The sequence below is a fragment of the Salvelinus sp. IW2-2015 genome, linkage group LG11 (assembly GCF_002910315.2).
Source record: "Salvelinus sp. IW2-2015 linkage group LG11, ASM291031v2, whole genome shotgun sequence".
In the NCBI taxonomy this organism is placed as follows: Eukaryota; Metazoa; Chordata; class Actinopteri; order Salmoniformes; family Salmonidae; genus Salvelinus; species Salvelinus sp. IW2-2015.
Window position 1 is genome coordinate 37,376,116 of NC_036851.1, and position 26,568 is coordinate 37,402,683.

The 26,568-nt window shown below is 43.4% G+C and overlaps 1 pseudogene; it reads right to left on the reverse strand.

Moving 5' to 3' along the window:
- Positions 1-26,568, reverse strand: part of LOC111970320 (calcium-dependent secretion activator 1-like) — a 157,710-nt pseudogene that overhangs the window by 39,125 nt on the left and 92,017 nt on the right.

Genomic DNA, 26,568 nt, shown 5'->3' on the forward strand with positions numbered 1-26,568 from the left:
AAAGAAAAGAAAGAAAGAAAGAAAGGAAAGAAAGAAAGAAAGAAAGAAAGAAAGAAAGAAAGAAAGAAGAAAGGAAGAAAGAAGAAAAGGGAAGAGAGAAAAAGAGAAAGAGATCGATGTAGAGTGAAAAGTATACAGAGAAAGAGTGAAAGAAAGACAGATTGACTGAGATATATAATTAAAAAAAGAGAGAGAGAAAGAGAGAGAGAAGATCGAAGAAGATTGAGAAGATTGAGCAGAGATAGAGAGAAGTAGTTAATTAAGGGTTCTCATCACTCTGCTGCAGTTGATTTAGTCTGGATTCTGATCTAGTTCTATCTCATTCACAATACTACCTCTAACATATATTATACATTACCATCACAATATGATAGATTCACTTTGCTTTCTCCAGCTTATACTAACTACACTCTTGGAAAAAGGGTTGCAAAATGGTTATTCGGCTGTCCCCACAGAATAACCATTTTTTGGTTTTCGTAGAACCTTTTTGGTTCCGGGTAGAACTATTTTGGGTTCCATGTAGAACCCTCTATGGAAAGGGTTCTAAATGGAACTCAAAGGGTTCAACCTGGAACCAAAAAGGGTTATTCAACGGGTTATCCTATTGGGGACAGCTGAAGAACCCATTTAAGTTTCTAGATAGCACTTTTTTTTCTAAGAGTGTAGAGGAGAACTAGCCTACACTTACCGGCTCCAGCAGTCCAACACCACCTACTAGTTCTAATATGACGATGTGTAAATGATGCAGTATCCTCTTATGAATCTATGAGGAAAATGGATGTAGAGTAATAACATAATGTGGCTAACTCAATAGCAATAGACCTGACATATCCATCTTATGTTATCACTTTATCAGAATAGTTTATTCTTATATGGATATGAATATCGAAATCCACTGAAAGCAAGGTGATGTAGTCTGGTAATGGTTGCAGTTAGCCTGTAAGTTCTCCTTTAGAAAGACTACTTTCCTATCATTCCAACCAATGCTCCAGAACTGTCATTGCATTCTAGAATCAGACAAATAATTTGCAGCAAAGTTCAGAGGAGAGAGAGAGAGAGAGAGAGAGAGAGAGATGAGAGGAGAGAGAGAGAGAGAGAGAGAGAGAGAGAGAGAGAGAGAGAGAGAGAGAGAGAGAGAGAGAGAAGAGAGAGAGAGAGAGAGAGAGAGAGAGAGAGAGAGAGAGAGAGAGAGAGAGAGAGGAGAGGAAAGTTAGGTGTGTTGTGTATGTTATGGCCTCTGTGCCATTCAAGACCACCAGGGTGGGGTGAAACATGTACGCATGGTGTGGCACAGTGTTTCAGAGAGGAGGGCGGTAGAGGAAGGAGGTCTGTGCCACTGTGATGGGGCATTGAATGGCATCAGTATGGCTGGTCTTATATAGAGGATGTAACCATCTAACGACAATAACAATCACATACTGGACAAAGAAACCAATGGAGACCACAGAACATTTATATTTATAGATTATATTTATGAAAACTGTTGAAAACTAGAGCTACTTATTTCAATGTGCTATAGATGAAGAGTAATTCATTAAAAACATAGATTTTCTATAGATAAAAAAACAGTGTTTTTGTCTTACATAAACAGTACAATTCCAGTATAAAAACCTATATGGGTGTTTTTATTATTGAATTGTTTTCTGGTTATAAAAATGCCAATAATATAAGGAGGGAAAAAAAGCTTTTTCTACAACCCATTGACTCTAACGAAAAAGGTTTGGACATTAGAACAATCCTTAAAATAACTAAAGGAGTTGAAGGAAAGATGCTCACCAAAATACATTATCTTTAGTATTTAGCCTGGTTAACCAGACTGAACACTGCACTTACCTTATTGAAACAATGGTGAGCACAGCATTCAGTCTGGTTTTAGAAGGTGAGCTCTTTAGTGTTGTAAAATAACAGAATGTGTGTTCATTTCCCAAGTTAAGTTAAACCTGTTCAGGTTTCAGTGTGTTTATGAAGTGTAAATTAGATCTATCATGTAAAACAACAACAACCTAGGCGTATTACGGCATACACTGAGTGGACAAAACATTAAGAGCACATTCCTAATATTGAGTTGCATCCCTTTTGCCCTCAGATCAGCCTCAATTCGTCAGGGCATGGACTCTACAAGATGTCGAAAGCGTTCCACAGGGATGCTGGCCCATTTTGACTCAAATGCTTCCCACAGTTGTGTCAAGTTGGTTGGATGTCATATGGGTGGTGGGCCATTCTTGATACACATGGGAAACTGTTGAGTGTGAAAACCCAGCAACATTGCAGTTCTTGACATGAACCGGAGTGCCTGGCACCTACTACCAAACCCAGTTCAAAGGCACTTAAATCTTTTGTCCTGCCAATTCAAGCTCTGAATGGCACATACACAATCCATGTCTCAATTGTCTCAAGGCTTAAACATTCTTCTTTAACCTGTCTCTTCCCCTTCATCTATACTGACTGAAATGGATTTAACAAGCGACATCAACAAGGGATCATAGCTTTCACCTGGATTTACCTGGTCAGTCTATGTCATGGAAAGAGCATAATGTTTTGTATACTCAGTGTATTTGTGTAATCTTACCTTTATATTGCTATTGTACAGTATCTGACCAGTGGGATTAGTTTTTGACTAGTATATACCAGTGGGGAAAGGTCTGACCAGTATAGGACCAGTGGGGATAGTTCTGACCAGTATATGACCAGTGGGGATAGGTCTGACCAGTATATGACCAGTGGGGATAGGTCTGACCAGTATCTGACGATGCTTGGTCTTACCAGCATCTGACCAGTGGGGATAGGTCTGACCAGTATATGACCAGTGGGGATAGGTCTGACCAGCATCTGACCAGTGGGATAGGTCTGACAGTATATGACCAGTGGGGATAGGTCTGACCAGTAATGCCAGTGGGGAGGTCTGACCAGTATCTGACCAGTGCGGATAGGTCTGACCAGTATCTGACCAGTGGAAATAGGTCTGACCAGTATCTGACCAGTGGGGATAGGTCTGACCAGTATAGGACCAGTGGAGATAGGTCTGACCAGTATAGACAGGGAGATAGGTCTGACCAGTATAGACCAGTGGAGATAGGCTGGCCAGTATATGACCAGTGGAATAGGTCTGACCAGTATCTGACTAGTTGAGATAGGTCTGACCAGTATAGGACCAGTGGAGATAGGTCTGACCAGTATATGACCAGTGGGGATACGTCTGACCAGTATATGACCAGTGGAATAGGTCTGACCAGTATCTGACTACTTGGGATAGGTCTGACCAGATTAGGACCAGTGGAGATAGGTCTGACCAGTATAGGACCAGTGGAGATAGGTCTGACCAGTATAGGACCAGTGGAGATAGGGCTGGCCAGTATATGACCAGTGGGAATAGGTCTGACCAGTATCTGACTAGTTGGGATAGGTGTGACCAGTATAGGACCAGTGGAGATAGGTCTGACCAGTATATGACCAGTGGGGATACGTCTGACCAGTATATGACCAGTGGGAATAGGTCTGACCAGTATCTGACTAGTTGGGATAGGTCTGACCAGTAGAGACCAGTGGAGATAGGTCTGACCAGTATAGGATCAGTGGAGATAGGTCTGACCAGTATATGCCAGTGGGGATAGGTCTGACCAGTATCTGACTAGTGGGGATAGGTCTGACCAGTATCTGACTAGTGGGGATAGGTCTGACCAGTATCTGACTAGGGGAATAGGTCTGACCAGGATATGACCAGTTGGGATAGTGCTGACCAGTATATGACCAGTGGGGATAGGTCTGACCAGTATCTGACTAGTGGGATAGGTCTGACCAGTATATGACAAGTGGGGATAGGTCTGACCAGTATCTGACTAGTGGGGATAGGTCTGACCAGTATAGGACCGGTGGGGATAGGTCTGACCAGTATCTGACTAGTGGGGATAGGTCTGACCAGTATATGACCAAGTGGGGATAGGTCTGACCAGTATCTGACTTAGTGGGGATAGGTCTGACCAGTATAGGACCGGTGGGGATAGGTCTGACCAGTATAGGACCGGTGGGGATAGGTCTGACCAGTATCTGACTAGTGGGGATAGGTCTGACCAGTATAGGACCGGTGGGGATAGGTAGGTAGGTTGCTTAAAGGTGCAAGTAGAGTAACACGTAGAGGAATGGTTAACACTACAGAGAAGACTGACAGAGCAGTGGCTAGCTAGGTGGACCCCAGGATGAGTAGCTGCTGCTTTTGCAACAGCTAATGGAAATTCTAATAAAATACCAATACCCCAAAAAGTTTCAAAGCTTGATGTTTCATGGCTTAATCATCTTTTTGGTGGTTTAATCTAGATTCTACCTCATCGGGCGTCATTTAGTCTTTCTCTTTAGTTTGTCAGCTTTGTTGATGTTTAGAGAGAGAGAGAGAGAGAGAGAGAGAGAGAGAGAGAGAGAGAGAGAGAGACTGAAGGGGGAAAAGTTATGTGAAGTTGCACCTTTAAACATGTCACGTGTGACTGGTTGGTGATGGTGAGTGGATGCTCAAAGGATGCTGAGTGTTCTGTGTGATACAGTAACGAAGGAGGCGTGCCTACTTGCGTGTGTGTGATAGTGTGTGTGTGTGTGCGTGGCTGTGTGTTACCGTTAGTTCTACAGAGCAACGTGTAACACTTACAGTATGTGCCTGCAGTGTGACGTGGGGAGAGACGCATGGCGTGGTGAAATGTTATGGATGAGAGCTGTCACGGGATTGGGGGGGATGAAACCTGACACTGCCTTCTGATTGGTTGYTCTGATGCTGAGGTTTTGTATTGGTTTACTCACAGAACTGGGAGATAGGCGCGTCCATCTGGGCGGCGGCGCCCCCCTTGGAGTTGAGTTTCTGGACCTGGGTGGGGGGCACGGGCTTGTGGGACTGACCAGTGGCCCGGTACATGGCCTGGACCCACAGGATGCGGTCTTGCTCGTCATCACTAGCAAAGATCACAGTGTCGCCCTCCTTCACTGCGTTGAAGAAGGTCCTCCCACCATCCAGACCTAGAGACAGAGAGGAGGGTTTAGGGACAAGTTGTGTATGTGTGTGTGTGCATAAGTTTGTGCGTAAGTGTGTGTGTGTGCATGCATCCATCTGTGCGTGTGTGTATATACAGTTCAAGTCTGAAGTTTACATACACTTTGGTTGGAGTCATTAAAACTCGTTTTCCAACCACTCCACAAATTTCTTGTAAACAAACTATAGTTTTGGCAAGTCGGTTAGGACATCTACTTTGTGCATGACACAAGTAATTTTTCCAACAATTGTTAACAGACAGATTATTTAACTTATAATTCACTGTATCACAATTCCAGTGGGTCAGAAGTTTACATACACTAAGTTGACTGTGCCTTTAAACAGCTTGGAAAATTCCAGAAAATTATGTCATGGCTATAGAAGCCTCTAATTGACATCATTTGAGTCAATTGGAGGTGTACCTGTGGATGTATTTCAAGGCCTACCTTCAAACTCAGTGTCACTTTGCTTGACATCATGGGAAAATCAAAAGAAATCAGCCAAGACCTCAGAATTTTTTTTGTAGACCTCCACATGTCTGGATCATAGCAATATCCAAACGCCTGAAGGTACCACGTTCATCTGTACAAACAATAGTACGCAAGTATAAACACCATGGACCACGCAGCCGTCATACTGCTCAGGAAGGAGACGCGTTCTGTCTCCTAGAGATGAACGTACTTTGGTGCGAAAAGTGCAAATCAATCCCAGAACAACAGCAAAGGACCTTGTGAAGATGCTGGAGGAAACAGGTACAAGAGTATCTACATCCACAGTAAAACGAGTCCTATATCGACATAACCTGAAAGGCCGCTCAGCAAGGAAGAAGCCACTGCTTTAAATCTGCCATAAAAAAGCCAGACTACGGTTTGCAACTGCACATGGGGACAAAGGTCGTACTTTTTGGAGAAGTGTCCTCTGGTCTGATGAAACAAAAATAGAACTGTTTGGCCATAAGGACCATCGTTATGTTTGGAGGAAAAAAGGGGAGGCTTGCAAGCCGAAGAACACCATCCCAACTGTGAAGCACGGGGGTGGCAGCATCATGTTGTGGGGGTGCTTTGCTGCAGGAGGGACTGGTGCACTTCACAAAATAGATGGCATAATGAGGTGGAAAATTACGTGGATATATTGAAGCAACATCAACAACATTGATGTCTTGATTGAAGCAAGACATCAATCAAGAAGTTAAAGCTTGGTCGCAAATGGGTCTTCCAAATGTACAATGACCCCAAGCATACTTCCAAAGTTGTGGCAAAATGGCTTAAGGACAACAAGGTCAAGGTATTGGAGTGGCTATCACAAAGCCCTGACCTCAAACTTATAGAAAATGTGTGGGCAGAACTGAAAAAGTGTGTGCGAGCAAGGAGGCCTACAAACCCGACTCAGTTACACCAGCTTTGTCAGGAGGAATGCGCCAAAATTCCCCCAACTTATTGTGGGAAGCTTGTGAAAGGCTACTCGAAACGTTTGACCCAAGTTAAACAATTTAAAGGCAATGCTTCCAAATACTAATTGAGTGTATGTAAACTTCTGACCCACTGGGAATGTGATGAAAGAAATAAAAGCTGAAATAAATCATTCCCTCTACTATTATTCTGACATTTCACATTCTTAAAATAAAGTGGTGATCCTAACTGACCTAAGACAGGGAAGTTTTACTAGGATTAAATGTCAGGAATTGTGAAAAACTGAGTTTAAATGTATTTGGCTAAGGTGTATGTAAACTTCCGACTTCAACTGTATGTACCTGGCTGGGGGTCYGTGTAATCCACAGTGTAACCATCCAGCTGTAGCAGCTCCTGTGGCTCAGACTTCTTCTCTCTGTAGCTGCACATGGCAAAGGTGTACTGGCTCACCTACACCAGAGAGGACAGACTCGTCATACACTTCATGTGCTGAGGAACATTACAGGATCAGTGGTGACTTTTGGAGGTGGTGAGAACAGTTTCAACTGTTCTGCCTGCGGCTATGCAACCCTGACCTGTCCACCGGACGTGCTACCTGTCCCAGACCTGCTGTTTTCAACTCTCTAGAGACCGCAAGAGCGGTAGAGATACTCTTAATGATCGGCTATGAAAAGCCAACTGACATTTACTCCTGATTATTATTTGACCATGCTGGTCATTTATGAACATTTGAACATCTTGGCCATGTTATGTTATAATCTCCACCCGGCACAGCCAGAAGAGGACTGGCCACCCCTCATAGCCTGGTTCCTCTCTAGGTTTCTTCCTAGGTTCTGGCCTTTCTAGGGAGTTTTTCCTAGCCGCCGTGCTTCTACACCTGCATTGCTTGCTGTTTGGGGTTTTAGGCTGGGTTTCTGTACAGCACTTCGAGATATTAGCTGATGTACGAAGGGCTATATAAAATAAACTTGATTTGATGATTTGATTTGAACAACTTCACACAAACCAGAAAAAAATGCAACAACATGACTGTGAAACTATATATTCACAGTATTATGAATTAATTATGGTTTATTTGGTAGCATTTCGTAGTGTGACTGATTTTACTAAGTGCATTAGTCCTGTACAAAGTTAGAGGTGCGCTATTTGATAGATTCCCACGCTCCCCCTACCTCTGGCTTCCAGTGGGGAGACCTGAGGTCAACCTACCCCCGCCCCCCTCCCCATCTCATACTTCTGAGTGAGAGACCTTCCCAGGCAGTAGCCTGCCTAGCTCACAAACTAGAATCAGTGCGCCCACTCCAACAAGGTTAAATTGACCCACAGTCCCACACGGTGACATGATATCATTGACATGACGTGCAAACGAGCATTAGAAAACCGATCSCGCAAATGTTACCATTACGATTTTTTTTGTGCAGGCGCACCGTGCCGCCCCCTGCAAGATGTCGCCCTGGGCGGCTGCCAAGGTCGCCTATACCTAAATCCGCCACTGCTTCAGGCACATGTTTCTTTTGGTGTTGGTGGTGTACTAATTTGAATAACCTTTCATTTGAGCAGACCTGATATTTCAGAGGCTGATGATATACCTACCTGCACCAGGACAAAGAAACGCTTCTTCCATCGCTTCCAGACGTTTTTCCCAAAAGCCCACAAATACCTTCCGGAAAACAATGTTAAAGTTTATTACATGGCATTGGTATGAGAATTGGCTAATATTGTTTCCTGTGTTGTAGCAACAGCAACAGAATGGCCAGGTCTAGCCCACACTAAATGTATAGACAAGACTGTATACCCTCCTACGTGGAAAAGAGGCTGATCTAATCACTGTTTATAATATCTCTTACAGAAAAAACTAATCATTTCACATTACATTTGACATGTGTAGTTTCATGTTATCACATGTTGCTTTATCATATGTCATATGTTATCACATTAACTTCACATAAGATCACATGTGAAATGTATGTGGTTTTCCATTAGGGATGACATTGATGTTTCATGCAGAACAGATGACCCCGAGTTGATACAGCGAGAATGAGTCACTTTGGCCTTTAAGCTAGAGGCTTTGTTGCTCCTCAAAGGTGAAACAGACAAGGACAAAAGGGCCCTCCATAGGCAGGCAGAATGGTCATAAGACATCTAGTCATGTGCTGCAACTATAATGTTATAGTGTATCTATGGAAACACAAGATAATTCATATAGATTGTCTCAATGAATTCCAACACCTGATGGTAGTCAGAATGGTATGTCAATGTCATACAATATTTATGATTATGGTCCTCAATAATTTGCAGAGCATTCCATGGAAAACTTTCTAAGAGTTGTACAGATCAAAGTACCCACTAGTAACCACCAGATGGGCTAAATCTGTACAATACGCAGTATTTTTCCACTATATCTACGTGACTAGAAATGAGGCCAAGAAGGAACCAATGAAAAGGCTGGTGGAGTTCTAGATACAAAAATAAAAATAAAGCCCTCTTTGGAGATCCTCCTCCTGCTCCTTTGTCATCATGAAAATGTCAGACTTCTTCTTTAAGTAAACCTTTATTCAGTAAGATAGGCCCATTGAGCTCAGAAGACCTTGGGTTCTGCGGCTTGTCCTTGCTTTGCTAGAATGCTTCATGCTCTGCAGCTTGTCCATGCTTACCCAGAATGCTTCATGTTCTGCGGTTTGTCCATGCGGATGGCCAGTTTGATCTGAAGGTTCTGGTCGGGGCAGGCCTTAGTGATGGCCATCTTATGGAGCTCTGAGGCTTTGGGGCTGTTAGGGGTCGGGTGGAGGACCACCTGGAAGAGAGAAGTATCAAATAAATTCATATTGAAAGAGAGATTTAGAGAGTAAGAAAATATGACAATAACTAAACTAATATTTGTTTTTATCCTTTATTATTTAACCAGGTGAGTCCCATTGAGATCTCTATTGTACTCCACACTGCCTTTTCCCACCTGGACAAAAGGAACACCTATGTGAGAGTGCTGTTCATTGACTACAGCTCAGCGTTCAACACCATAGTGCCCTCAAAGCTCATCAATAAGCTAAGGACCCTGGGACTAAACACCTCCCTCTGCAACTTGATCCTGGACTTCTTGACGAGCCACCCCCAGGTGGTAAGGGTAGGTAAAAACACAGCCGCAACGCTGATCCTCAACACGGGGGCCCCTCAGGGGTGCGTGCTCAGTCCCCTCGTGTACTCCCTGTTCACTCATGACTGCACGGCCAGGCACGACTCCAACACTATCATTAAGTTTTTCGATGACACAACAGTGGTAGGCCTGATCACCGACAACAACGAGACAGCCCATAGGGAGGAGGTCAGAGACCTGTCCGCGTGATGCCAGGACAACAACCTCTTCCTCAATGTGATCAAGACAAAGGAGATCATTGTGGACTACAGGAAGAAGAGGACTGAGCACGCCCCCATTCTCWTCCATGGGGCTGTAGTGGAGCAGGTTGAGAGCTTCAAGTTCCTTGGTGTCCACATCACCAACAAACTAACATGGTCCAAGCACACCAAGACAGTCGTGAAGAGGGCAAGACAAAACCTATTCCCCCTCAGGAGACAGAAAAGATTTGGCATGGGTCCTCAGATCCTCAAAAGTTTCTACAGCTGCACCACTGAGAGCATCCTAACTGGTTGCACCACTGCCTGGTATGGCAACTGCTCGGCCTCCGACCGCAAGGCAACTACAGAGGGTAGTGCGTATGGCCCAGTACATCACTGGGGCCAATCTTCCTGCCATCCAGAACCTCTATACCAGGCGGTGTCAGAGGAAGGCCCTAAAAATTGTCAAAGACTCCAGCCACCCTAGTCATAGACTGTTCTCTCTGCTACTGCATGGCAAGCGGTACCGYAGRGCCAAGTCTTGGTCTAAGAGGCTTCTAAACAGCTTCTACCCACAAGCCATAAGACTCCTGAACATCTAATCAAATGGCTACCCAGACTATTTGCATTGCCCCACCTTTTACACCGCTGCTACTCTCTGTTGTCATCATCTATGCATAGTCACTTTAATAACTCTACCTACATGTATATATTACCTCAATTACCTAGACTAACCGGTGCCCCGCACATTGACTCTGTACCCGTATCCCCCAGTATATAGTCTCGCTATTGTTATTTTACTACTGCTCTTCTTTTTTTAAACTGCATTGTTGGTTAGGGGCTCGCAAGTAAACATTTCACTGTTTTATTCGGCGCATTCGACTAATAACATTTGATTTGATTTGAGATAGAAATAATGTGCACCGGTGTGAGTATAATGTACCAGGTGTATTGGAGATATCTCTGGTCTGTATCCATTCATCCATCCAGTGAGTCTGTATTCAACACCATGAGTCAGCATTCTCAACGTTTCTGAACACTCAATTAATTTTCACGAGCTTCCATTAATTCTTAATCGTGCTCTGGCAGCCTGGGCCCCAGTGTGCCTGTGCTTCGTGCCACGTTTGAGCTGGTGGCTCAGCCTATCTGTGTAGCTGTGTAGCCGTATCAAAGGAGAGAGAAGAGCAGCAGCCTACACTCTCCTCTACTCTGCGTCGCTCTGCTCCACACTGCCTCCCTGAAGAGGGGGCCTAATCTATCTTTGCTGAGTTAAAGAGCTTTGAGGAAGCATTGTGGCCCGGCTGGATGACTGGCTGGCTGATTGACTGACTGCCTGCCTGGTTAACTGACTGACTGATCAACTGACTGACTGGCTCACTTTTGACTGCCTGATTGGCTGCCTCTCTGCCACTGCAGCAGGAGACCAAAGAGCCCCTGTCAAAGCCAAGGTCACTACCACAAAGTGATGTCTTACAGCCTCTCCCCTCCTCCCCCCTCCCTTCCCCTCCTCGCCTCTCCTTTCCACAGCCTCAGCCTCAGTCTACCACAGCCACAAATCAGCCCTAGCTAGCCCCTCTGATAACCAGCAGTGAGCCCAGCCGAGCCCGGGGCCATCCGTCACACGGTCACAGGACGATCGATTGCTCTCGCTCTCTGCACCAGAGGACAGCGCCAGAGAGGAGCAAACCAGATGGTTAAGACAATCCTGCATGACCTTCCTGTCATAGATGATGCAAATTGCATTATTAATATGCAACTAATTAAATCATGTTAATCAAAGTGAAGAAATATGACAGTCGTGTACAGTATGTGGCCCGGGGATATCACTGAGGAACTGTGACGGGGTCACAGCTCAGAGGTAAAACTGGTTGAAATTAAGTTCTGGTTGTGGGGGGTTAAAACCATCACTGACTCAGCCCACCTACAGTACTGTACTGAATAAGCATCAGGCAGTGTAGATGAGACTGAATCAGCCTCTTTTTGTCCTTTTGTCTAGAGTCCAAATTGGAGATTTTTGGTTCCAACTGCCGTGTCTTTGTGAGAAGCGGTGTGGGTGAATGGATGGATCTCCGCATGTGTATTTCCCACCGTAAAGCATGGAGGAGGAGGTTTTATGGTGTTGGGGTGCTTTGCTGGTGACACTGTCTGTGATTTATTTATGAATTCAAGGCACACTTAACCAGCATGGCTACCACAGCATTCTGCAGCGATACGCATCCCATCTGGTTTGGGCTTAGTGGGACTATCATTTGTTTTTCAACGGGACAATGACCCAACACACCTCCAGGCTGTGTAAGGGCTATTTGACCAAAGAAGGAGAGTGATGGTGCTGGCATCAGATGACCTGGCCTCCACAATCCCCCCCGACCTCAACCCAATAGAGATGGTTTGGGATGAGTTGGACCGCAGAGTGAAAGAAAAGCAGCCAACAAGTGCTAAGCATATGTGGGAACTCCTTCAAGACTGTTGGAAAAGCATTCTAAGGTGAAGCTGGTTGAGAGAAATACAAGAATGTGCAAAGCTGTTAACAAGCCAAAGGGTGGCTATTTGAAGAATCTCTAATATAAAATATAGGGGATTTGTTTAACACTTTTTTGGTTAATACATGATTCTATATGTGTTATTTCATAGTTTTGATTATTCTACAATGTAGAAAATAGTAAAAAATAAAGAAAAACCTTGAAAAGGAAGGTTTTCTAAAACTTTTGACCGGTAGTGTATAATAATACAAACATAAGAGTAGGAAGATGGAGAAAAATACGAGAGAGAGAGAAAGAGAGGACAGGTGACAGGTAGAGAGAGAGACTGTAGAGAGAGATGGTAGAGAGACACTGTAGAAAGAGACTGTAGCGAGAGACTGTTGAGAGACACTGTAAAGAGAGAGACAATGTAGAGAGAGAGACAATGTAGAAAGAGACATTGTAGAGAGAAAGACTGTTGAGAGAGACTGTAGATAGACATTGTATAGACTGTAGAGAGAGAACTGTAGAGAGAGAGACACTGTAAGGAGTAAGACTGTAGCGAGAGAGACTGTAAAGAGAGAGAGAGAGAGAGACTGTAGAGAGAGAAAGACCGTAGAGAGAGAGAGACCGTAGAGAGAGAGAGACTGTAGAGAGAGAGAGACTGTAGAGAGAGAGAGAGAGAGAGAGAGAGAAGAGAGAGAGAGAGAGAGAGAGAGAGAGAGGAGAGAGAGAGAGAGAGAGAGAGAGAGAGAGAGGAGAGAGAGAGAGAGAGAGACGAGAGAGAGAAGAGGAAAAGAGAGAGAGAGACTGTAGAAAGAGAGAGAGACTGTGGAGTGTGAGAGAGAGAGAGGAGAAGTAGAGACTGTAGAGCAGATACGTGCAGTGGACGACTGTAGAGCGAAAGAGAGAACTGTCTAGAGATGAAGACTGTACCGTAGCAAGGCGAACTAATGTGCACCAGCGAATCCGGACTGCTAGCACCCGGACAATTACATGCCACCGCGTCAAGCGCAAGAGATGTATAAGAGAGGGACTGTAGGAGACACTGTATCAGAGACCTGTGAGTAAGCGTAGCAAGAGACACCGACTTCGAGACATGTAGCGAGGAGAGACACTGTAGAGAGAGCTGTAGTGCGCAATCAGGAGCGTCCTTTGTAGCCGATGCAACTGCGTAATGCTAGCAGGAGACCAGAAGATCAAACACGTACGGGAGAGAGAGAGAGAGAGAGAGAGAGATAAAGTGTGTTACCCTGCCCAGCTCTTTGTCCTCCAGGGCCAGAACTCCAGTGCTTTCTGTAAACAGTTTCACCTTGACAGCAGGGAGGGGGTGTGTGGTGGTGAAGTCTCCCTGGGTCCCCCAGCTGAAATACAACACACACACACAGTGGTGTAAAGTACCTAAGTAAATAGTTTTTTGGGGTATCTGTACTTAACTTTACTATTTATATTTTTGACAACTTTTACTTTTACTCCACTACATTCCTGAAAAACATAATGTACTTTTTACTCCTTACATTTTCCCTGACACACAAAAGTACTCGTTACATTTAGAATGCTCAAGCAGGACAGAATTATGGCGCCTATCAATATAACGCTTTGTCATCCGCACTGCCTCTGATATGACGGAAATTATGTCTGACTGTTGGAGTGTGCCTCTTTCTGTCTGTTATTAAGAATATGAAAACTTTCACTTTTACTTGAGTAATTTTCTGTTAAGTTATCTTTACTTTTACTTAAGTATGACATTGAGTACTTTTCCCACCACTGCACAAACATCAGAAGCATTATACCTTCACTACATTCTGGCATGACTCAAAACATGGGAGCAACTGCAACATCCAAGGGGCTGTAAATTTAGCCCAGGAAATTTCATTTGGAAGGGGATTTCTGTTCGAGCCGACATTCGCAGTCTTTACAGTGAATGTAATTGAATTGGATTGAATCCCAGCCTTACTTAACAGCTGCCTGGCCCAGAGGTATTGGACAAGATCTACTAAAAAAACTACATCTCCATCCCTTTTCTCTCTCACTTTCTCTCTCTCAATTCAATTCAATTCAATTCAATTTAACGGCTTTATTGGCATGGGAAACATATGTTAACATTGRCAAAGCAAGTGAAATAGAAAATAAACAAAAGTGAAGTAAACAATAAAAAATGTGCAGTAAACAATACACTCACAAAAGTTCAAAAGGAATAGAAACATTTCAAATGTCATATTATGTCTATATACAGTGTTGTAACGATGAGCAAATAGTCAAAGTACAAAAGGAAAAATAAATAAACATAAATATGGGTTGTATTTACAATGGTGTTTGTTCTTCACTGGTTGCCCTTTTCTTGTGGCAACAGGTCACAAATCTTGCTGCTGTGATGGCACACTGGTATGTCACCCAATATAGGTAATAGGTATATCTCTCTCTCTGTCTGCATCTCTTTTTCTCTCATCCTCTCGATACCTGCACTCTCAGAAGGAGTGAGTGGTGGTTAGATATAAACTACTAGAAAACCAAAGTTGAAAAGAAAAAGCTAGGTCTGACTCTGAGTTAGCAATTTACTGTTGAATTATGAGACAGACTGAGAACAGCAGCTGACACTTTCTTTGTCGTGGCTGAACTTGCGGAGAGTTTGCTGCGGGGAGTAGAGGGAGGTGATATGAAATGCATTGTCTGGTCCCAGTCCCACACACACTGTGCAGCAGCAACATTTCATTTATTGCAGAGGAGAGATGGAGCGGTACCGGAGCGCCAAGTCTAGGTCCAAGAGGCTTCGAAACAGCTTCTTATATTTCTTAAAACTGCATTGTTGGTTAAGGGCTTGTGAGTAAGCATTTCACTGTAAGGTCTACAGCTGTTGTATTCGGCGCATGTGACAAATACAATTTGATTTGAGACTGAGAAGGAGACAGGCCACCGACCGCACCACGCAGGGAGCACTACCAGCATGAGGAAACACTACCACGACACAGAGACAAACACACAGGCACACTCACGTGCACATTCACAAAGAGACATATACTAATATGTTCATAGGGGTTATTGTGTCTTTAATCATGATGGGATGACACGTGATATCATCATCAAGGAGGCAAAGCCAGCAGTCTGAGGCTGTGTGGTGTGTGTGTGTGTGTGTGTGTGTGTGTGTGTGTGTGTGTGTGTGTGTGTGTGTGTGTGTGGTGTGTGTGTGTGTGTGTGTGTGTGTGTGTGTGGTGTGTGTGTGTGGTGTGTGTGTGTTGTGTGTGTGTGTGTGTTGTGTGTGTGTGTGTGTTGTATGTGTCCGCGTGTGTGAGCGTCTGTGTGTGCCATTTTCCTCCTGCTGTGAGTGTCCCTCTACGTGAGCTGCATTTGTGAGTGACGATGTGACAAATGGAGACACAGAAAGGGGACAGAGGAAACGGTGCGTGAACACAGCAACAGTGTCACTCTCTCCTCCTCCTCTCTGACACTACCACTCAGCACCACCAGGGGTGCCAGTGGTGTCTCATCTTACACGGAACTGTTTCACATTGGCACCATATTTATACTTGTATTGATCATTTATTGTATATAGATTGTACTGCAATCCTATTAGAAGGTAACAGATCATTTTATTACAATGGTTAAGATGGATTTTCATTGTGTTCCATGGTGTTATTCACCCCCTAGTGGAGCTTTCTGGTACTTAAACTGTAAGGATAACAGGAAGAGACACGCAGAGAAGGAAACCGGAAAAGACACTGAGAAGCAGCTAAAAAACAATGCTACGGTGCAGGTCTTTCAGTGCAGTTCTCTTGTCACGCTTCTGCCTCGGAAAATATTAGTTTGTAAGTTCGATTCAAGCATTTAGCTAGTGATGATAATCTTGTTATTGATAGAATTGCTTACATATCAATGTTGGTTGCATTTACTCACACAAATTGCCTTTCATGTATGCCGTCAGCTGTATTACTTTGCTCGTGCGTCATGCAAACGAATTGTAAAACATACAATACTGTAGTTTTGTTACTGTTTCTAGTGTAATATGCTTTGTTATTCTACATAGATGGTTGTACATTATTAGAGTAATGAAAGGAGTTAAGCAATTACCATATGAGTAACAATTAGCTATATGGTTTGCCGTCATGCCAGATGCAWMGTACCTTGGCACCTGCTTTGTATTTTCATGCCACTTCAACTTGAAAGGTATAATGTACAGCTACAATATGTCCATTTGAATTGAATACTAAAGTATATTATTTTCTGTATTTTGCAGTTTCACAACATAAACGTTTTCAATATATTCCTTCAAGAAAAGTCAAGCCTTGGGAGTTTTATTGAAGACTTAGTTGTTAGCTATCTGTCTAGTTTTGCATGGGAACCAACTCAAGGGCAGAATATAGATATGGATATAATCAATAAGAATGAGAGTAGTACTGTAATATCTTCAAGAAGCAGAAATATCGTTCAACAAAATGACAGCAGATCCTAGATCAGTCAGAATTCAGATGCAGGATCTTAATTTGAGACAGTTCGCTACAACAGAAATTATTCTGCAGCAAAAGGAAATGAACTATTATGTGGATTATAATTAATGGACATTTTTGTAGGGGAAATCAAGACTGAAATTTCTTACTGGAAATTACAAACTTCAGAATACTTTTTAAACCTCAAATTTATTACAAGTTTAAAATGTCCTGCAACAGGGTGATCAAATTAAGATCCTACATCTGTACGTGTCTCATCCTGTCCAAGGGGTTTCGAATTCTCTTTCAACAGATAGGGGTACAGTTTGTGTAAGGTGACTGGACAAAGAGGGAGTTCTATGAGCGTGTGTGTGTTTGGAGGCAGCTGCAGCGTTGTGTGTGGTAGGCTACAGAGGCCATTAGAAGAACATGATGGGGACCTTGCCGATGGAAGCAGCAACACCAAGGTCCATACTCCTACTGTGCAGCATATAAATTAGTGTCTAATTCATATCTGTGTTGAGTGGCTTGGAGTAGTTAATGTCAATACAAAGGACGAAACAGTCACTGGTGCTTATGCTGGTCCCTCTACCCAGTACTATATCAACCTCATCACCTATCAATCACTCTCCAGTCTTCACAAATGGATTTCATTATTGTGTTGTATTTGACCTTGCATCGGTGTGCATCGTGTATATTACAATGGGGGTAGTTGAAGCTTGTCCAGTCAAAGGTTGTGTCAGTGTTTTCCCATAAGTACAGTATGTATACGTCGCTGCAGATTGTTAAGATTAACAGTGGCTGTGTATGGCTCACCCATGACGCCCTGGTGAATTAGATGAGCTGTGTGTACGTGTTGTGTGCATGTTTTCAGTTTTTTGAGTGTACAAACAATGTGTGTGTGTGCATACGTGGGCATGCATGCTTGTGTTTGGGTACCTGCATGCTTGTGTTATCCTGTATGTTTGTTTAAGTTTTTGTGGGCAGCGTGTGTACAGTGTGTATGTATGTGCAGTGTGTGTGATGGTGTATGTGATGGATAAGCAGACACCTAGTTAGCAGCACGTGATGCTTGTCATTTCCATGAGTGCTGGATGGGGACTCTCCTGCTCCATTGAGATGCTGTGTCCTAATCAGTCTCTCCCTGCCTGGCTGGCTGCACTACAGTAAGAGCACACAGAGAGGCTGCTCTCCCCCTCTCTCTCCTTCCATCTCCCCATTTCTCTACCTCCATCTCCCCCTCTCTCTACCTCCATCTCCCCTCTCTCCTTTTCTCTTTCACTCTCTCCTCTACCTTTCCCCCTCTACCTCTCTATTTTCTCTCTCCCCTCCTTCTTTCCGTTTCTGCCCCTCTCCCCTTTCTCTAACTCTTTGTCTGTCACCTTTCACTTTTTCTTTCCTTGTCTGTCCATTCATCTCTCTCTCTCTCCATCTCTCTCTCACTCTCTCCCCATTCTCTCTCTCACCCAAATCAAATGTATTGGTCACATACACATATTTAGCAGATTTTATTGTGGGTGTAGCGAAATGCACTGTGTAACAGTCTGATGGCCTTCAGATAGAAGCTGTTTTTCAGTCTCTCAGTCCCAGCTTTGATGCACCTGCACTGACCTCGCCTTCTGGGTGATATCGGGGTGAACAGGCCGTGGCTCGGGTAGTTGATGTCTTTGATGATCTTTTTTGCCTTCCTGTGACATTGGGTGCTGTAGGTGTCCTAGAGGGCAGGACGTGTGCCCCCGGTGATGTGTTGGGCAGACCGTACCACCCTCTGGAGAGCCCTGCGGTTGCGGGCGGTGCAGTTGCCATTCCAGGCGGTGATACAGCCCGACAGGATGCTCTCAATTGTGCATCTGTAAAAGTTTGAGGGTCTTAGGGGCCAAGCCAAATTTCTTCAGCTTCTTGAGGTTGAAGAGGCGCTGTTGTGCCTTCTTCACCACACTGGCTGTGTGGGTGGACCAATTCAGATTGTCAATGATGTGTACGCCGAGGATCTTGAAGCTTTCCACCTTCTCTACTGTGGTCGATGTGGATAGGGGTGTGCTCCCTCTGCTGTTTCCTGAAGTCCACGATCAGCTCCTTCGTTTTGTTGATGTTGGGAGAGAGGTTATTTTCCTGGCACCTCCTCCCTATAGGGATTGTTGGTAATCAAGCCCTACTACTGTTGTCTGCAAACTTGATGATGAGTTGGAGGCATGCGTGGCCACCCAGTCATGGGTGAACAAGGAGTACAGAAGGGGGCTGAGCACGCACCCTTGTGGGGCCCCTGTGTTGAGGATCAACGTAGTGGTGGTGTTTCCGTCCTTCACCACCTGGGGGCAGCCAGTCAGGAAGTCCAGGACCCAGTTGCACAGGGCAGGGTTCAGACCCAGGGCCCCGAGCTTAATGATGAGCTTGGAGGGTACTATGGTGTTGAAGGCTGAGCTATAGTCAATGAACAGCATTCTGACGTAGGTAATCCTCATGTCCAGATCGGATAGGGCAGTGTGCATTGCGATGGCGATTGCATCGTCTAGGGTGTCAGGTAAAGTATCTTCTCAAAGCACTTCTTGATGACAGAAGTGAGTGCTCCGGGGCGATAGACATTTAGTTCAGTTACCTTTGCTTTCTTGGGTACAGGAACAATGGTGGACATCTGGAAGCAAGTCGAGACAGCAGACTGGGATAGGGAGCGATTGAATATGTCCGTAAACACTCCAGCCAACTGGTCTGCACATCCTCTGAGGGATGCCGTCTAGGGCCGGCAGCCGGCGAAGATGATGTTTAGCTTGTCTGGGAGCAAGACGTCAGTGTCCGCGAGGTGGCTGGTTTTCCCTTTGTAGTCCGTGATTGTCAGTAGACCCTGCCACATACATCTCTTGTCTGGGCCGTTGAATTGCGACTCCACTTTTTCCTCTGTACTGACGTTTTACCTGTTTGATTGCCTTACGGAGGGAATAACTACACTGTTTGTATTCACCATATTCCCAGTCACCTTGCCAAGGCTAAATGCGGTGGTTCACATTTTCAGTTTTGCGCAAATGCTGCCATCTATCCACGGCTTATGGTTTGGGTAGGTTTTAACAGTCACCGTGGGAACAATATCCCCTATACACTTCCTGATGAACTCAATCATCGTGTCCGTGTAAGCATCAATGTTATTCTCAGAGGCAACCTGGAACATATCCTAGTTTGCGTGTTCAAAACAATCTTGAAGCATGGATTCCGATTGGTCAGACCAGCATTGAATAGACCTTTGAATGGGTACTTCCTGTTTGAGTTTCTGCCTATAAAAAGGGAGGAGCAAAATGGAGTTGTGATCTGATTTGCCGAAGGGAGGGCGGGGGAGGGACTTGTAGGCATTTCCAAAAGGCGAGTAGCAGTGATCTAGTGCTTTTCCTAAGCGAGTACTACAGTCAATGTGTTGATAGTTTGGTAGCGCTTTCCTCAAATTTGGCATCGGGTTGAGGGAGAATATACACGGCTGTGACTATAACGGAAGAGAATTCTCTTGGTAGGTAATACGGTCGGCATTTGATTGTGAAGTATTCTAGGTCAGGTGAACAAAAGGACTTGAGTTTCTGTATGTTATCACAATCACACCATGAGTAGTTAATCATGAAGCATACACCCCCACCTTTTTTCTTCCCGGAGAGTTCTTTATTCTTGTTTGCGCGAATAAAATGAGAACCCAGTTGGCTCCATGGACAGGGATAGTATATGCCGAGAGAGCCATGATTCCGTGAAACAGAGTATGTTACAGTCCCTGGTGTCTCTCTGGAAGGAGATCCTCGCCCTGAGCTTGTCTACTTTATTGTCCAGAGACTGAACATTAGCGAGTAATACACTCGGAAGTGGTGGATGGTGTGCCCGCCTCCTGAGTCGGGCTAGAAGTCCACTCCGAATACCTCTTCTCCGCCGGCTTCAACTTGGAGCAGCCTCTGGGATAAGTTAAATTGCCCTGGGTGGTATGAACAAAGAATCCAATTGGGGAAAGTCATATTCCTGGTCGTAATGATGGTGAGTTACCACCGCTCTGATATTCAAAAGTTATTTCCAGCTGTAATACTGTAAAGTTGCTTAGGAGCTAGAAGCAGAGCTGCCTTGTCTGTTGGCGCAATCAGTGTCAGAGAAGGAAAGAAGCAGGATGATGAGTCCCTGAAATAGCTCACGCACTAAACATCACAAGAGAGAAAGACTGGCTTCATAGACACACTGTACTGTTAGACTGTGTCCTTCATTACAGGAGACATGATCATGATCGACACATTCACCTCCATCATCATCATCATTCAGGCAGGGATGACGAAAGGCTGTAACCATGATGAACATGAATCAACTTAAGGTGTTGGACCCTTAGATATAGTTTCAGTATGTATCTATATGGTTATACCCGTAGGTCAATGTGAGGTGTTCAAAGGAGAACCTTTTTGGTATGCTCATGACCTGAGATTGACTCATCATCGGACCTCCCTCTAATTACCATGGAGACAGACTGTTCTAAATGGAAGATTACACTGTGAGCCTTCTTTCACAACTTGAACAGCTGACTCAGAAATAAAAGTGTGAAGAGAAAGTGACTGCATTCAGATACCATGAGAATACATGAGTAAGTGGATGTTGAGCAAAGCCAGGTTAAGGGTTGAGGTGAGAAAGAGACCGAGACAGACAGAGAGATAGTAGGGAATTACGTTGGCTTGGAGGCCTCGGCCTGGTCTGTCTGCAGTTTCTCCCCTCCCTCAACCTCCATGGTGCAGTACACAATCCTGTTAGGAGCCAGAGACTTCAGGCCCACCACCTCCATGATAACCACCTGAAGGGCACACACAAACAGCATGTTGTTAAACCACAGGTGTATTCAGTAAGGTTCACAATGTAGCAGAAATGTATTAAAAAGAGCTAACATTACTCTCTATTCTACATGAAAGACAACCATACTGTTCTGGTCTAGACTTCTGAGCGCTCTGCACATTCCTGAATGGGCCCCAGCACTCACCCTGTAAAGCCAGGAACCATGACCCGTAACTGTCTATGGTGCCCTTTACACAACTACAACAGTCACCTTGACCTTGTTGATCAAAGGCAGAAACCCACATAGGTAAATGCATACAGTATAACCTCCTAAAAACCACATTAACATTCATTACTTTAAAACTCATTATCACCCTTAGCTCTATTGGTCAACAGCATTTACAGTATATCTTAAAGTACCTTAAACCAATGGAGGGTGCTGAGGGGTGGACGGCTCATAATAATGGCTGGAACGGAGCGAACAGAATGGCAACAAACACATTGAAATCATGTGTGTGATGTATTTGATACCATTCCACTGATTCCGCTCCAGCCATTATCAAGGTGCCCTACACCCCAACTGAGAGAAAGATGATAACACTGAGACCTACTCAAGCAAACTAGAATTCATGATGATTAAAATGGGAAAGACAAATGGGGAGCAAAAACCCCATCACAGAAGCTACAAATCAGGCCAGCCTCTCCAATCTATAAAGCAGTACTTTCAGTTCTAGCACCATAATCCTCTTCTCTACACTACACTACAATCAACTGCTGGGAGGGTAACCTGGACTCGGGGGGTAGAAGTAACATAGTAAATGTAAATCCGAGACACACTAATTAGTATGATATGCTACATTTCGTATGGTATGTATTCATTTGTGGATGTTTGCAATTGCAATTTGTTGTGGCTAACGTGAGCTAGGTGGCTAGGTGATGAGATTCAAACACGCAACCTTTGGGTTGCTAGACGTTCACGTTATGCACCTACCCATCCACCCCGACCACCACCCTACTTTCATTTTTGACTTTAGCATCCTTCTGTCTTATGTAACGTACCAAACGTAACTCACTAATTTGAGTGTTCCAGATTTACATTTACWATGTTACATGTCTGAGACCAGGCTGGGGAGGGAGTGGTGTTAAGGATCGGCCCCTTTTTTTCAAATTTTTGCCTAAAATGACATACCCAAATCTAACTGCCTGCAGCTCAGGCCCTGAAGCAAGGATATGCATATTCTTGGTACCATTTGAAAGGAAACACTTTGAACTTTGTGGAAATGTGAAAGGAATGTAGGAAAATATAACACATTAGATCTGGTAAAAGAAAATACAAAGAAAAAACCAACAGTTTTTTTGTATTTTATTTGTACCATCTTTGAAATGCAAGGGAAAGGCCAAAATGTATTATTCCAACCCAGATGCAATTTAGATGTTGGCCACTAGATGGCAGCAGTGTATTTGCAAAGTTTTAGACTGATCCAATGAACCATTGCATTTCTGTTAAAAATGTTGTATCAAGACTGCCTAAATGTGCCTGATTTGTTTATTAATAACGTCTCATGTTCAAAACTGTGCACTCTCCTCAAACAATAGCTTGGTATTATTTCACTGTAATAGCTACTGTAAATATCAGATATGTCTATGCCCTGGGAAATGTTCTTGTTACTTACAACCTCATGCTAATCCCATTAGCCTATGTTAGCTCAACCGTCCCGCAGGGGACCCACCAATCCTGCTGCCAGTGCTAGAACTTCCTTCTCCTTAAGGAGCTACGGGAACAGAAATAGCTCTTCTGAGTATATCGTATTTTCTTAGATTGTTCATCTTAACCAGAGTTACTATAATGAGTTATTATGAAGTTTGCTATGAAAGGTAAAAAAGGAGGTATTATTTTATTTCACTACATTACCTAGGTATGCCTTGTGATCTGTTATTTCACTCCTTCTTTGTTCATCTATTTTTTCTTCTCTTTCTTTATGGCTGGAGGGCAACCTGTTTGCAATCTATACTGGGTATATATTCACAAGCGTCTCAGTGTAGGAGCGCGGATCAGTTTTGCATTTCAAATCATAACTAATAAGAGGGAGAACCTGATCCTAGATCATTCAGCACCCCAACTCAGAGATGCTACGTGAATACGGGCCCTGGTCTAGATAGAAGAAAACTAAAGCATAAGCGCAAACACTCTGGGACTTCGGCATGGAATGTATCCATGTTCTAAAATAACCAATAGACTAATGAAAGTGCAAATCAGATCTAGTTTATCAAAGGGCCAGCTGAGGTAAAAATCTACTATATCATCATCATCACCACCACCACTACTACCACCACCACAGACCTCAATAGAAAGTGTTTTCCTTGCCACAGAACACAGATACATTGTAAATAAATAGGTTGATCATGTTTTTGATGACTTATCCTGCTTATAAAGACAGAGGCAGGTGAATGGTAACACTGTATTTAGGATATTCTGTCATAATGCCAAAATGCTGAGGTTTTATCCTTCCTAGACAGTGTTTGGGCTACATCAGACTTGTACTTGGTTAGCGTTAGTGTTACTGTTGATGGGTTAGGGTGATGGTCAGGGCTAGGGGTAGGGCTAGACAGGATTAGGGTACCTACTTCCAGAGTGAAGGAGAGCACCACGTCAGACTTAGACAGTGTGTTCTCGTCTTCCTGGCCCATATCCATGATGGAGGTGTTGTGTCCTTTCTTCAGCTTCTGCAGTTTGAACTCTCCTCCCTTGGACACCGGCATGCTCTCCAGGTTGGCCATCAGCTGGTTCACCGATGCCTTTAGCTCCTCTATGTACATGTGCTCCATCTCCTTTGACACAAACTTGGGGAACTTGCCACCCTTTGGGAAAAAATAAAATAATAATCATACCAAAAATTGTTGTACAAAAGTGTTTTTACTAGATTTCAAGTCAGCTTTTGTGTCAATGTTGACTAGTCATCCTGAAAATGAAAGACACTTTATTTATAAAATAGATCCAAATTGTCAACACTAATGTAAATGCTTTTCATTCAATAGATGAACAGATACTGTATGTAGCCTACAGTATTCATCGTGATGTAAAGCTGTTTCTAGAATAGGGAACTCGCATAGTGAAGCCATTTTGATTCTTAGCCTACAAACTGAGGTTCTTATGTAGCTCAGCACAATGTTACCCGTGTGTTGATGTTGTTCTACTGCAGTGTGTATACAGCTGTAGGATCTTACTTCAACCACCCTGATGCAGGAGAACTTTCCTGCAATGCAGGAAATGTTTTACTTGGAGTGTATTAAACTTCTTTGGGATAGGGGGGCGCTGTTTTCACTTTGGGAAAAAATCGTGCCCAATTTAAACGGCCTCGTACTCTATTCTAGATCGTACAATATGCATATTATTATTACTATTGGATAGAAAACACTCTCAAGTTTCTAAAACCGTTTGAATTATATCTGTGAGTAAAACAGAACTCATTTTGCAGCAAACTTCCTGTCAGGAAGTGAAAAATCTGAAATCGAGGCTCTGTTCCAGGGCCTTCCTATTCATTTGCTTGAAATCTATGGATATACATGCACTTCATACGCCTTCCGCTAGATGTCAAGAGGCAGTGAGAGGTGGAATGGGGTGTCTAGCTTGATCTGAGATCGAACAAGAGCTCTTGGAATGACGTGACCCCAAATTTCCTTTGTTCAGCAAGGCGCGGGAAGGAACCCTGGATTGCCTTCTGAAAAGCTTTCGGTATAGACGGCTAATATCTCCGGCTTTGATTTTATTTGATACATGTGATAATATCATCGTAAAGTATGTTTTTTCAATATAGTTTTATCAGATTATTGAACGTTTATTCGGGAGTTTATTGGACGTTTTCCGTTCTCTGCGTTTGGTGAAGATGGACAACTTTGCGCCACTTGGCTAGCTTTGGTTGCTAATTCGACAGGAGAAGAGGACATTCTAACACCAAACAACGATTTTCTGGACAAGGCTCCTTGTACAACATTCTGATGGAAGCTCAGCAAAAGTAGGACCATTTATGATGTTATTTCGTATTTCTGTGGAAAATGTTTAGTACTATTTTCCGCCCTCATTGCAGGCGTTGTCTCGCTATAACGTAAGCTGTATGTCGTACTAAAGTTATTTTTAGAATTCTAACACGGCGATTGCATTAAGAACTAGTGTATCTTTCATTTGCTGTACAACATGTATTTTTTAGTAAAGTTTATGATGAGTTCTTTGATTAGATTAGGTGAGTGTCAGAAATATATCCGGATAATTTTGTGCAGTTTGGCTACTATTCACATTGTAAAACCATGATTTGTCTTGCTAATATGCACATTTTCGAACAAAACATATATGTATTGTGTAACACAATGTTATAGGACTGTCATCTGATGAAGTTTATCAAGGTTAGTGAATAAATGTATATCTTTTGCTGGTTTTTTGCGATCGCTACTTTGCGGTGAATGAATGCGGTGTGTGGGTTGGCTATTGTAGTAAGCTAATATAATGCTATATTGTGTTTTCGCTGTAAAACACTTAAAAAATCTGAAATATTGGCTGGATTCACAAGATGTTTGTCTTTCATTTGCTGTACACCATGTATTTTTCAAAATGTTTTATGATGAGTATTTAGGTATTTCACGTTGCTCTCTGTAGTTATTCTAGCTGCTTTGGTGATATTTGTGATTGTAGCTGCAATGTAAAACTATGATTTATACCTGAAATATGCACATTTTTCGAACAAAACATAGGTTTATTGTATAACATGTTATAAGACTGTCATCTGATGAGTTGTTTCTTGGTTAGTGACTAATTCTATCTTCTATTTGGGGGTTTTGTGCAAGCTACCTGTGCTGTGAAAGAAATGTCTGTGCTTTTTTGTATTTGGTGGTGAGCTAACATAAAATATACGTGGTGTTTTCGCTGTAAAACATTAAAAAAATCGGACATGTTGGCTGGATTCACAAGATGTTTATCTTTCATTTGCTGTATTGGACTTGTTAATGTGTGAAAGTTAAATATTTCAAAAAAAATATTTTTTGAATTTCGCGCGCTGCCTTTTCAGTGGAATGTGGGGGGGGGGGGGGTGGTTCCGGGGCTAGACAGGTTAAAAAGGCTTCTGAAGTTTAATTTCCACTTTGAAATTTCAAACTTGATTTTCCCTGAAGAAGATTTTTATCAT